Source organism: Protopterus annectens, chromosome 15.part0 (genome assembly GCF_019279795.1).
Source record: "Protopterus annectens isolate FY-2018-M chromosome 15.part0, PAN1.0, whole genome shotgun sequence".
Taxonomy (NCBI): domain Eukaryota; kingdom Metazoa; phylum Chordata; order Ceratodontiformes; family Protopteridae; genus Protopterus; species Protopterus annectens.
Genome location: NC_056749.1, coordinates 284,546,005 through 284,558,375, shown reverse-complemented (window position 1 = coordinate 284,558,375; position 12,371 = coordinate 284,546,005).

Sequence of the window (12,371 nt, the reverse complement as noted above, 5' to 3'; positions counted from 1 at the left end):
CCAGGAACTTTTGGGCTAGGGTGTTTGGGCTTGAGTAGTGTTCCCAGTCTATATTAGGGTAATTGAAGTCACCTAGTATGATGGTGTTTGGTGTTTTAAGCCTGGGAACAGGATCCCAAATGCTAAGTACCCATCAGCATGAATAATTAATACCTTGATTTGATCTCTTTCACTGAGGAGTTGAGGTGCTAGACCCATTGTGTTTTTAAATGGAAATGAATTGCACTAAAATGAGCCTGTTTCAGAATCATAACTTTAAAACCTATCAAATTTACTTTGCAGGCTTTAATATATACAGATCATGACATATTATTAGAGAAAATATTTTGTTTCTGGTTTTATTATATTTCCAGCACTTTCCTACAAAAACAATTTTTATATTTTGAATAACACATAGAAGTAAAATAGTAAGGTCTACAGGGCAAAATAAGACCAAAATTTCATTTGTGAAATCTTTTAAGTTTTTGATACTAGAAGTGCCTGGTATGTAGAACTACAGACTTTAGTTTCTCCGCATGGAACTAAATTTTCAATATAAAAGAATGCTTGGATGTTCATCATATTGATCATTGCTGCATTAGCCTTAGCTATATGGTTTATATCTTGCCAATAATATAACAGCTGGTCATCTTCAAAGCTTCAGGGCACCTTCCATAAGCCCAAGCAGTGAAGTATCTCAAGATGAGCTGACTAAAAGACAAGTTTGGGGGTGAAACCCTTCAGAACTTTATTGTCACAAAGAGTACATTTCTCTGAGGCTGTCAAGGATTGACAGCTGGCTTCTGCTTTCCTTTACGTGGCAGTTAAGTTCCCTTTGTGGGAAAAAAACTTGCATTTTCTTTATTTTATTGATATTTTATTACTTTCTTTTCCAGAAAAGTCATGTTAAAAGTAAGAGTGCTGTATTATCATGGACTGTCTCAAGACTATAATGTACTCTTTTTGATGGAGTTCTCATTTTTTTCTGTCTGCTTATAAGTACTATAAACTAACTGAAAACATATTTTCTGTGGAGAAATCGTGTTTATTTTCCTTTGTAGAGCTGGTATAGTGCTTTAAAGTGCTTTTGCTGTTTTTTCTGTCAGATAAGTAATTTTTGTGGACTGGTAGTTCTACCAGCATTTGATGCTTCCCTAGGTAAGAGGTGTCATTTTCAGCATGAACATGGAAGAGACTATTGATCCCGTGGTTGGTCCTTCTTCCAGCCACAAAAAGAAAAAGTTAAGCAAACAACCTTTGCCACCACAGCAGGGTATTAATTTGTCTCAGCCAGGGTTGGTGACTGTCATGTGCCCATTCTTTGTACCTCAGACAACTTTTATCCTGAATACATCTGGTGTAGCATCTACAGGCACTATGGACCTGGGGTTAGCCACGTCGTCTGCAGCTTGTGGAGCCCCCTCAGTGGTCAAGGGAGAGCCACTCTTGTCAGTTCTAAGAAAGGGAACAGGGAAGGTTTCCCTCTTGTGTCAGAATTCTGGTGAACAGCTGCTGTCATTAGCAACATGTCTTGCTCCATTTTTCCTGAAAGAAAAAAAGAAAGAAACAGGAAACCAAACATGTATCTACTCCTCAAATTTCAGGCTTTTGATCCTTCTTGTAAAGTACTTTCTGATAAAAGAAAGAGGAATCTTTCCTGAAGAAATTCAATATTCTGAATTGGAACAGGAAGACACAGAGATGGATTCATTTTTTTCCCTCGGATTTCTGATTCAGACTTAGAAGATAGCTCAGTTTCTGATTCTGTCTGTGGGGGGATGTGGTTTTATTTCTATGAGGTTATTGCTAGAATGTGCCAGTGTTTTTAGTGGAAAAAGACTGTGGTTTCTCAGTCACTCAGAAATTATTATGAGCTGTTACAGAAAGATTTTCCAGAACCTACACCCATCCCTCCTGTTCTGTCTACTTTGCAGGATGTCTGTCTTACTGTCTGCAGTTTTCTTGATAGCTAGTCATCTGCCCCTAAAAAGGCAGACAGGATATTTAAAGATCCTCAGTCTTTTATTTTTTTTTAATACACTATTCACAAACCTGTCCCAGCAGCTGCAGCCTTAACTGATCCCACTACTGCTAAGCACTTAGTTAATCCCAATCCTACTCTTTCTGGTAAGGATGGGAAAATTATAAATACGTCTGGGAAAAAGTGCATACTTCTGCAACTTTGATTTTCAGAATTTTAAATTCTCCGGCTGATATATTAAAGTTTGTTCTGTCAAATTCTGAAAGTATGAGGAATGTTTTATCTACAGACTTGTTTTTTTTTTTATTGCACAGGTCACAGTGTCTATGACTCTGCTGATACTTCTTCCAGGGCTATGACCATTGGTGCTGTTATAAGAATGTTTACATGGCTGCATTCTCAGAACATCACAGGTGATGCTAAAAATGGGATTTATAATTCTCCCTTGGATAGAGATGTATTTAGTGTTTGTCCCATCTGCTGCAGAGTTGATTAAAAAGTGAAATGAAAGGGGCAAGCTGATCAAGGGACTCTTAAGATTTTTTCAGCTATCCTTTTCCAAATTGTCCAAAGGATTTCCTTTCTCCTCATCCTTGCTTGAGAAGGAGTTTTAAGAGGCATAAAAGTGCAGGGGGTGTGGGACACCAGTTACAGAAATAAGATAAATATCAAGAATGTGCTCTCCCTGATCAAGGCACTTAACTCTTTGAACCATTGTTGTTCAACGGTACCTCTTCAAGTGGTTACAGACAATATCACACTCATGTGGTACATCAACAAGGAAGAACCAGGCCATACCCTGTTCGCAGACTAGCCATATTAGCTTCTGATATAGCTTCACAGTGCAATGTCATTCTACAATCATCCTGAGCAGGACCAGGGCATGCCCTCATGAAAGGAATGTAAATCAGGGGTCTTCCAACATTTGATCCATCTGTGGGAAGTTTCTCAAGAAGCCCTGTTTGTCCCTTCTCTGAGCAATCAGTTGGTAAAATTCTGTTTCCATACTCCATTTAAGAAGGCTTGCAAGACAGATGCCTTTTCTTTTCTTTTCTTGGATATTAGTGGAAAGGGTAGCAAAGCATACAGTAATGTTCTGAATGTTCAGAGGGAATACCCAAAGATCATTGTGGTGACTCCCGTCTGACCCAGGCAACCAGGTTCTCTCTTCTTTTTGGAAATTGGTAGGAGCAGTTACCACAAGCTTCCTAACAGACTGAATCTACTCACAGAAGAACAGGGGTGTTTTATTCACACCAATATCAGTCATCTTTATTTGACTGCCTGTATGATAGGGTCTTAATTCCTTTTAAGCACCTGTTTTCTGAAGATGTGCTGCAGGTACTAATTGAGGCAAGAAAGCCTTCTCATAAAAAATCATATATTAGTAAATGAAAAAGATTTTCTTGTTGGTACTAATTACATAGTTAGCACCCATTCAAGCTAGGTATTCTATGATTTTACATTATTTATGCAAGTTATTATCCTATGACATTTCTTATTCTTGTATCAAGGTTCATTTATAGGCCATTTCAGCATGTCTGACCATGGATCCTCCTCTTTCAATGTAGTCCTAGGTCAAAATGTTTTTGAAAGGGGTTTTAGTTAAGATGTCTCCCAAAAAAAAAAAAAAAAAAAAAAAAAAGAGGAAGCTCCTCCTTGAGATCTTAATTTTGTATTAAAGAAGCTACCTTGCTTCATTTAAACCATCTAATTTTCCTGATTTGATGATCTTAACATGAAAAACAGGTTTACTAATTGTCCTAACCTGTGTAAGAAGGGTATCTGAGATGCAAGCTCTTAAGCTGAATCAACCATAACTCATTTGCCATAGGGACAGGGTTTCTTTGAGAACTAATCCTTCTTTTATGCCTAAAGTGGCATCAGAGTTTACTTTTAACCAAGCTATCCAGCTTTTCATTTTTTTCCTGAACCTAAAAGTGAGGAAGAAAGGATACCTTGGATGTCCACAGACAACTTAGGTACTACCTTGACAAAACTAAATTATTCAGATCTTCACATCAATTGTTCATTTCTTGGGAAGGTAAGAAGAAGGGACAACCTGTGTCAAAACAGACTTTTGCCAAACGGTTGTCTAAGGAAATTAACATTTATTATACTCACCATAACAAATCTATTCCAGGTAGGGTCAAGGCCCACTCTTCCAGGGGCTTAGCTTCATCTCTGTCCTTTTGGAAAGGGTTGGATTCTAGAAGTACTCTAGAAGCTGATACTTGATTCCTTCCCTAGGTCCAGATCAAGCTTTGCTAGAACATAGGGGCTCCTGGACACTTCTCCTTCCACCACCCAAATGTTGTTAGATGTGGTTCATAGGTGTGTACTAGGCTAATGGACCTTGAGCCTATATAAGCCTAGCCCAAGAAGATTCCATGGCATCATGCTGCCCAAAGTTAGTTCCCAGTGCCCCTGTAAAGCAAGGCCACTGAAGTGATCCCTGAGGTGAACTTCCTATTGCCTATCCACTCGTCAAGATTTCTCTTAAAGAGGGGCAGTGAAGTGCTCTTCTTGATGTGAATGGGAAGTTTGTTCCAGAGTATGGGAAGTCTCTGGGTTAGGAACCCATCCCTCTAGCATGTTCTGTTTATTGTGGTAATGAGGTTTAGGTCCCTGGAGCGTGTGGCATGGAGGATTGGGATTTCTTTAGGTTTAGCATATCTAGCAGCTCTGGGTCAGACATGGCTTTGTAGATCAAGCAGAGATCTCGTCTAAGTAGGCGATAAGTGACAGAGTATAGCTGGAGTTTTTTGAGTCTGTCCATATATGGGCATGTGTCAAAGGCCGAAGATCCTCTTAGTGAGGTAGTTTTGTGGCCTTTCCAGTTGTTGTAGGTGTCCAGTGAGGTACATACTAAATGGGACATTGCATTCTATAATAGGTCTAATGAGGGATGAATAGAGAGGGATTATGACCTCTTTCTTCCTGGATGAGAAGTATTTTGTAATGAGATGGGTCACATAGAAGGACTTTCTGACTACAGTGGCAATGTGGTTATTAAAGGAGAGGTTGCTGTCAACCTATGTTGCCTGGTCTATTATCACACCTTCAGTGTTTAGTGGACTACTGCCTATGTGGTAGTTCATGGGCACTGCATTTTTCCCAAAGGGAATGACAATGCACTTTTTGGCATTGAGCTTAAGGTCATGGTTCTTGCAGCAGTCATTGGTGTCAGTGAGGCCTTTTTGTATAATGTCTACATCAGTTGGAGATTCAGTAATGGCTCCCAGTTTGCAATCATCTGCCAACTTGGTCAGCCAGAGTCCCTTTGTGTTGGCTTGAACTTCAGAGAAGTAGATGCCAAACAGGAGAGGACCTAGGACCGATCCCTGTGGGACACCACTTGTAGCTTGTCGGTATTCAGATTTGGAGTCTGCTACTTTCACAATGTGGGTTCTATCAGTGAGCCAGTTGGCAACCCATCTTATGACATAGGGGTTTATGTCTAGTTTAGTGAGTCTATCTATGATTCCTGAGTGAGGGATGGCGTAGAAGGCCTTGGCAAGATCTAGGTACCTTGCCCTTATCCACAGCTCTGGTGACAGACTTGAAGAAGTCTATCAGGTTGAGCAGGTATGATCGACCTTTCACAAACCCAAACTGCGTAGGGTCCAAAGTTTGGAGATTCCCTATGTCCTTATTTATAAGGTCCATGATGATGCACTCCATAGCCTTACATATCAGACTGATCAGACTAATGGGGCGGTAGTTCCCAGAGTCTGTAGTCGCTCCCCTTTGTGAAGTGGGATGACCGTAGCAGTACGCCATTTGAACAAAACCTGAAATGAGGCTGTGATTGAACAGGGTACTCAGGTATGGTGCTAATTCACTTTGTAATTCATGTATAACATAACCAGGGATATTATCACGTCCCATGGAAGCTGATTCTTGGCTTTGAACAGTGTGGTTTTTACCTGTGTAGCTGTGATAATTGGGATTTGGCATTCCTCAGGTATTGTGATGGGCCCTTTAGGAGGTGAAAGGGGGGTAAAGTTTGCACTGAACCTGTCAACCAATATGTTGGCAATATAAGTTGGTTCTGTATATGTATTGCCATTGTGCTGTAACTCAGAGCAGATCTGAGTATTGCCATGTAGATTCTTGACATAACTATAGAATCCTTTGTGGTTGTCTTTAGAATCTGCAGAAATTTTGTGTTTGTAGCTAGCTTTAGAGGATTTGCTGATGGATCTCAGTTTTTTGCTGATGCTAACAAGGGAGTTTTTCCAGTCTTGGGAATTCACCCTTTTTCTGCAATAGTTTTTGCCTTCTGTTGTAGAGTTTGTTTGTGGTGGGGAACCACCAGATTGGCTTCCTTTATTGGAGGATAGCATCTTGGTTCTGTTTGATATGGCCCATTCCATGCACTTGTGCATGAGCTCATACAGTGCATTAGTGTATGATTCAGCAGTTATGCACCTATTTTCCATTTTCATGGGTGTCGTGAAATTAGGCACCTCTGTTTTCAGAAGCCCAAAATTGGCTTTGGAGAAGTTTTTTACGGTGGTTTCCTTTTGAGGGGTGAGGGTGGGATGTGGAGATCCATGGTGATTAGCTTGTGGTCTGATCTGACCAGGGAGGAGTTGATTACTGGTATAGAGCAATAGTCGCCCATGTTAGTAATGACCAGGTCAAGGATGTTTCTACTCCTGGTGGGGGTAAGAATGAGTTGTTCCAGGGCATTGGAATTAATGAATTCCAGAAAATGTTGAGCAAGTGTGTTGGTGCATGAGTAATTTTCCCAGTTAATGAAGGGTTAGTTGAAGTCTCCCGGTATAAGGGTATTGAGTTGTATCCTAATATTTTCCAGTGTGTTTAGGAATGTGAAGTGGGAGTCTTGGGACATGGTAGGGGATCTATAGCAGGCTACAACCTGGATTGCAGTTTTACTCAGTGTTAGTTGTACCTGAAGTATCTCTGATGCATTATGTTGGGCTACTAGTCTGGAGGTGTGCATATCCTTTATGAATATGGAGACACCACAGCCTTTAATGCTTCTGTCCAGGTTTAGGGGCCGAAAGGTGTGGTATAAATTATAGCCTGGTAGTGCCGGGTGCTCTCTGGAGCCTTGAACCAGGTCTCAGTCACTGCACAGATGTTGATGTTCTCCATTTTAATGAGTGCTTCGAGTGAGTGCATTTTGAGATTTAGACTTCTAGCGTTGAGTAGCATAACTCTCAGATTTTGTTTGCTTGTAGCTGTTATGGTGGTAATTTTGTCTTCAGGACATTGCCTAAAAAAAGCACTATAGGTGTGGCAAGAGGCTTAGCCAATATCCAGAATCCCTGGGTTTACAGGTGCAGGCCATCTCTGGTGAAGCATTGAGGTCTGTCGATCATGTCACCCCAGGTGGACAGATACTGGATCCCCTTAGAATAGCACCAGAAACTTAGCCAATTGTTGAAGTCAATCATTTTTTGCTTGTACTGTGGTATCATTCTGGTTGACGGTAGGATGCTACTCAGAGCTAGGGTCATATCTGTCTGGGCTACAAGATCCGAGAGCTCCTTTATGTCTCTTTTCATGTAGTGCAGGGAGGTATGTCTCGGGTGTTTGACACCAACATGGACAATGACAGAGTCATATTTGTACCTGTTGTGGAGTGACCTAAGTGCGTGCGTTATGCGGCAAATCCTGGTACCTAACAGGCTGCTGACCGTAACTTTCTCCTTATTCAGCCTAGTGAGTGAGACATCAGTGTGCCTTACTATTGAGTCACCTATGACTAGTGTATTGGGTAAGTTGTTTTGCCTTATAGGTTTTGGTTGAGTGGCACACTGTTTATGTGAGCTATGTGTCTCATGGTTTGTGCTGGGATGTGGTGGTGGTTTGCGTTTCTGCCTCAGAGGTCTCTGTTGTTTGGGCAGATTTTTATTGATAGCCTCCGCGAAAGTAGATGTGTGTTTTGTGTCACTATGTGAGGGTTGTGGTGGTGTAAGTTCTGGAGGGCTATGTGTTGAATGTGGTGTGGTGCAGGTGTTAACCTTCTCCTCTTGACTGGCTAATCCAGTCTTGGCTAGAGAGTGTTTGGCTTCCAATTTGGCTATATATGTGCATCTCTCACAAGTCATAGTGTTGGGAGGTAAGAGGAGAGGGTTGTCTGTGTACATGAGGCAGTTGCTACATTGCCTCAGGATGCCCAAGTTCACCAGGTTGACAGGAGAAAGCACCAGGAACTGACCTTTAGACATGCCTGGATATGAGCTCAATATATTAAGTACTGAAGCCTTTTACAGGAAAAATGTCACTCAGTGACTGAGCCTGTACAGAGCACTGCCAAACACTTGAGGGGAAACTAGTACATAGACCCTGAAAATTTAAGAATGAAGTATTTAGGCAGATATTCTAAAGTTAGGAAGAAATCAAACAGTACTTACTGAAAATAAAGAATTATCTTGTCAAGAATGATGAAAAGAGGGGAGTCACATGAATGGCAAATCCTGGCTACTACTAATGCTTGTCTCAGCACAGCTTCAAACTGTTGGGATACAATACTCCTTTGCTTCTTCTCTCACCAGAAGAAAATTGTTAGCACCAATCCCAAGAAGAGAACCAGGCCACGGCCTGTTTGGCGATCCACAGTCTTGTCTCAGATGATGCAAGTGTCTTGCAGGCTTGTAGCCTTTTTCTGGTAGATGACTCGAATAGCAACCAGACCAATCAGGTACGTTAAGCACAGATACTCACTCTCCAACCAAACAGAGTCAGGAATCAATGCACTCTGCTTCTACTCCCACCAGGATCAGACTATAAGCAAAGATTCCAAGCTGTCACCTATAAAGCAGTTATCAAGCTTTCTGGTGATCAGCAGTCTCCAGGAAATAATGTAACTACACTCCTTCTCTCACCAGGAGAAAATAGAAGCACTAATCCCAAGATGATTACTGGGAGGCAGAATGTGGGCTGTCCAATAACTGGTGGTCTTGCAATAGATGCTTAAAGGTAAGATGAAAAAACATGGTTTATCCTAAACACAGCAGTGTGCACTAGAGTAGTTAGATGGGAAAGTAGGTAACATAAATTTTACCTGTCTGAAAAGTTAAGTTTTAGTGGAGAGTCACTATTTTTAAAACAGCAAGATGGAGTGAAAGTGGGTGGTCACTTTTGTATTCTGGTACTATGGAATACAGTAGGATGGCCAATAAATTTAAATAGTTGAAGGGGAGTAATTTCTCAAAATGATAATTTTGTGCTTACTCACACCAGCCAGTAAAAGCAGAGAGGAAATGAGATATATGGTCAAATTAACATAAGGGGCAGGCAACTAGAAAGTCAGTGGTATTTAAGAACACAACAGTAACTGGGGGAGAGTGTGAGAAAAAAATGTCTGACTCACAAGAGCTGTGTTGTCTTTTCAAGTTTTAATATGTAGTTAAAAGCAGAATACAAGCAAAACACAGTGTAAGGAAAACAAATCACAGTATACAAAATAGAAAAAGCAATAAAAGCTATACAGAATACAACAAATAAAAAGCAAGCCAACCTTTCCCTCACAGCCAACTGCAGCAGAATCTGGGTGAGATAATTTACCTGTATAGCTAAGGCTATTGCAGCAGTGATCAGTATGATGAGCAAAAGTACAGGTGTGTAAGTTGAACTTACCATAACAGTAGAAGTTCAAATGATCACTGCTACAGTAGCTACTCACTCTTCCCATCCCCCTTCTTTTTTGTATTTTTATACCAGGATGTAGACATTTATTTTTTGTTGTTCATAACATTATCCTTTCAGGGCTGATAATCCTTCTCTCTGCTGGCAAAAATGCTATGAAGGGTTTTGTGCCCAAATGTGTCTTTTAGTCATCTCAGCTTGAGCTGCTTGACAGTTTGGATGCATGAAAGGTACCCTGGTATATTCTTGGCAGGATATAAGCCATATAGTAAAGGCTAGTGCAGCAGTGATCATTCAAACATCTGCTCCTATGTTAAGTTCATCTTACACAGCTGTACTTTCTAATAATTTTTAATTACAAAAATATGTCTTTTCCATGGGTCTGTCAAATGACATTATTCCTAGCCATTTTGCTCCATGAATCTAACTGAATTGAAGTAAAACATTAATTGTTAGCATTATACTTCACTAGATTTGTAATAAGTATGTATACAGATTATATTAATGCATATTAAAATGTCGTCTACAATAATTAAGTATTTTAAAGTAAAACTCATAAGCAACTGGGTAACCACAAATAAAAATCTGATGCTTGACTACCTACTTTCAGTCATCACGAGTAAATACTTGCTGGCTGCTTTTAACATTCCTACACTTATTTTGCCAAAAGCATGCAATTCTATTATATTGTAATATTTTGCCCCGACTGTATAGTGTGCATTATCTGAAAACTGTATTATTCTTTTATTTATTTATGAGATCACTAAGAATTTAGATGATGCTTTATATATTGTATCATGCATGATTCATTAGATCTTAACAAGCCTTCAGTCAATTAACTTACTCTCATATTCAAAAAGCTATACAGACATCCTGGTGATGAGATATGGGTCGGCTTAAAGATGATAGCTCAGTCTATATATAAACTGCCTTATTTTTTCAATGAATGTTAGATGTACAACATTTGATAGTCATTTGAATGCTTTACAACCAGTATTATAAACAGAAACTGTAAAATCCTGAATGTGTCCTTTTTATTAATTAGTGCATTCTTTAAACTAGTCTTATTCCAGATGTTTAAAAGTGCCAAGCAGATAGTTAAGATATAAACAATTTTCTGTAAGTAGATGTGAAAGCACTGTGAACTCCATTCAGAGAGTAATTTTTGAAGGGCAAGAATACATAAGGCTATACTCCACACCAACATGCACTGGCTTTATTGCTAAAGGGGTGCTTATTAGCATTTACATTTAGTAATTTTTTTTCTTCTCTGAGAAGATAGTAAATTAAGCTTAGTTTTTGCCTTTGATTTAGCAAGAGAAAAAAGAAACAAGACTTTTTTTTTTTATAAAAAGCTGTCACTTTATGAAAAAAAACTAGAAAGAAGTTCTGGGGAAAAATTACACAGTAACTGATTAGCTTTCTAGGAGCAGACATATCTTTCTCTGATACAAGATATTTTTCAGCTGAAGTGTTTTCTTCAGAAGAGATTTATTGATGACAGTGAATAGTTTATAACTTGTGCTCTATATCATGCCAGTGAGCAAATGAGGTCTGTGACCGCCAGTTGTGTAACTGTGATTTATTGGCTGACGCCCCAAGAGCTCTTGCAGCAGAGTTCCTTGCATTTATTTTCAATAAAACAAAAGATAGCAAAAGATATATGTCACCTGAGAAAAAAGTAACATGCCTTGTCTATAGTAATGTAAATCTCAGTAGCTTTAGCACTAACTGGTATAATAAAATACAAGACTTTCATTTCTAGAAAATGCTGTAGTTAGCTATACTCAACATTTTATTTCTGCATTTTAGTCATTTGCAATTTATTGATTACTTAGGACTAGTCTTGGTGTGCGTGTAACCCACTCACACAAAAGATGAGCATTTTTACTCCCATCTATATTTTAGCAGGACTAATGAATTCAAACTTCTAGAAGCTTTATAAGCTTGTTTGTACGCCTGTATCCCTTTAGTATCTTTTTTACATTAAAAGTGTTCTATCATCTCAAATAATCAGCATTTCAATTTTTTATTGCTTCATACTATATTCCACTATATTATAAAAATTGCTTCCCAATCAGCAGCAGCAGCCAATCAGTCCTTTAAATACCTTTATCAAAAGGTACAATCCTTGTTAGATAATGTATCCAAAGACCAAATTATAAGGTTTCAAATGTTTTTCAATTATCCTTTCCCATTAAACACAGGATATTTTCAAAGCAAGCCAAAAACAAGAATTAGTGCATATGAGATGACCTTTATAATAGAAAATGTTATATTTTATCACACAGATAGAGAGCTCCACATGTCAGTGGACCGCTCGCCACATGAACACTTTGATGAATATGATAGCATTTACTTGTATCAGATGAATTCAGAACCTCTTCCATGTATTCCAGCATTCAGATCTTTGGTTCATACAGGACAAATCCAGTTATGTACAAAATGTCTTTTTAGTCATTGTGTTAGTGTATGAAGAATACATTTTATTATCTGTGCATGGGTCTATTTTATTCTTTCGTCTAGGGTTCTTTCTTTCAAAAGAGCAAATGCAAATGAGCGTATTTGTTTGTGTGTGTAATAGATATATACAGGTGCTGTACACTTAAATGACAATGCTAGCATTTGAATGTGTTAAGACCTTGATATGGTACACATGCATACCTCGACCTGGAAAAGCTTTTGACACAATTCCCTACTCAGGCATAGTAGAAACATTAACTAAACTGGGAATAAATCTCTATGTCACCCATTGGATTCCAAACTGGATGACATATAGAACTAA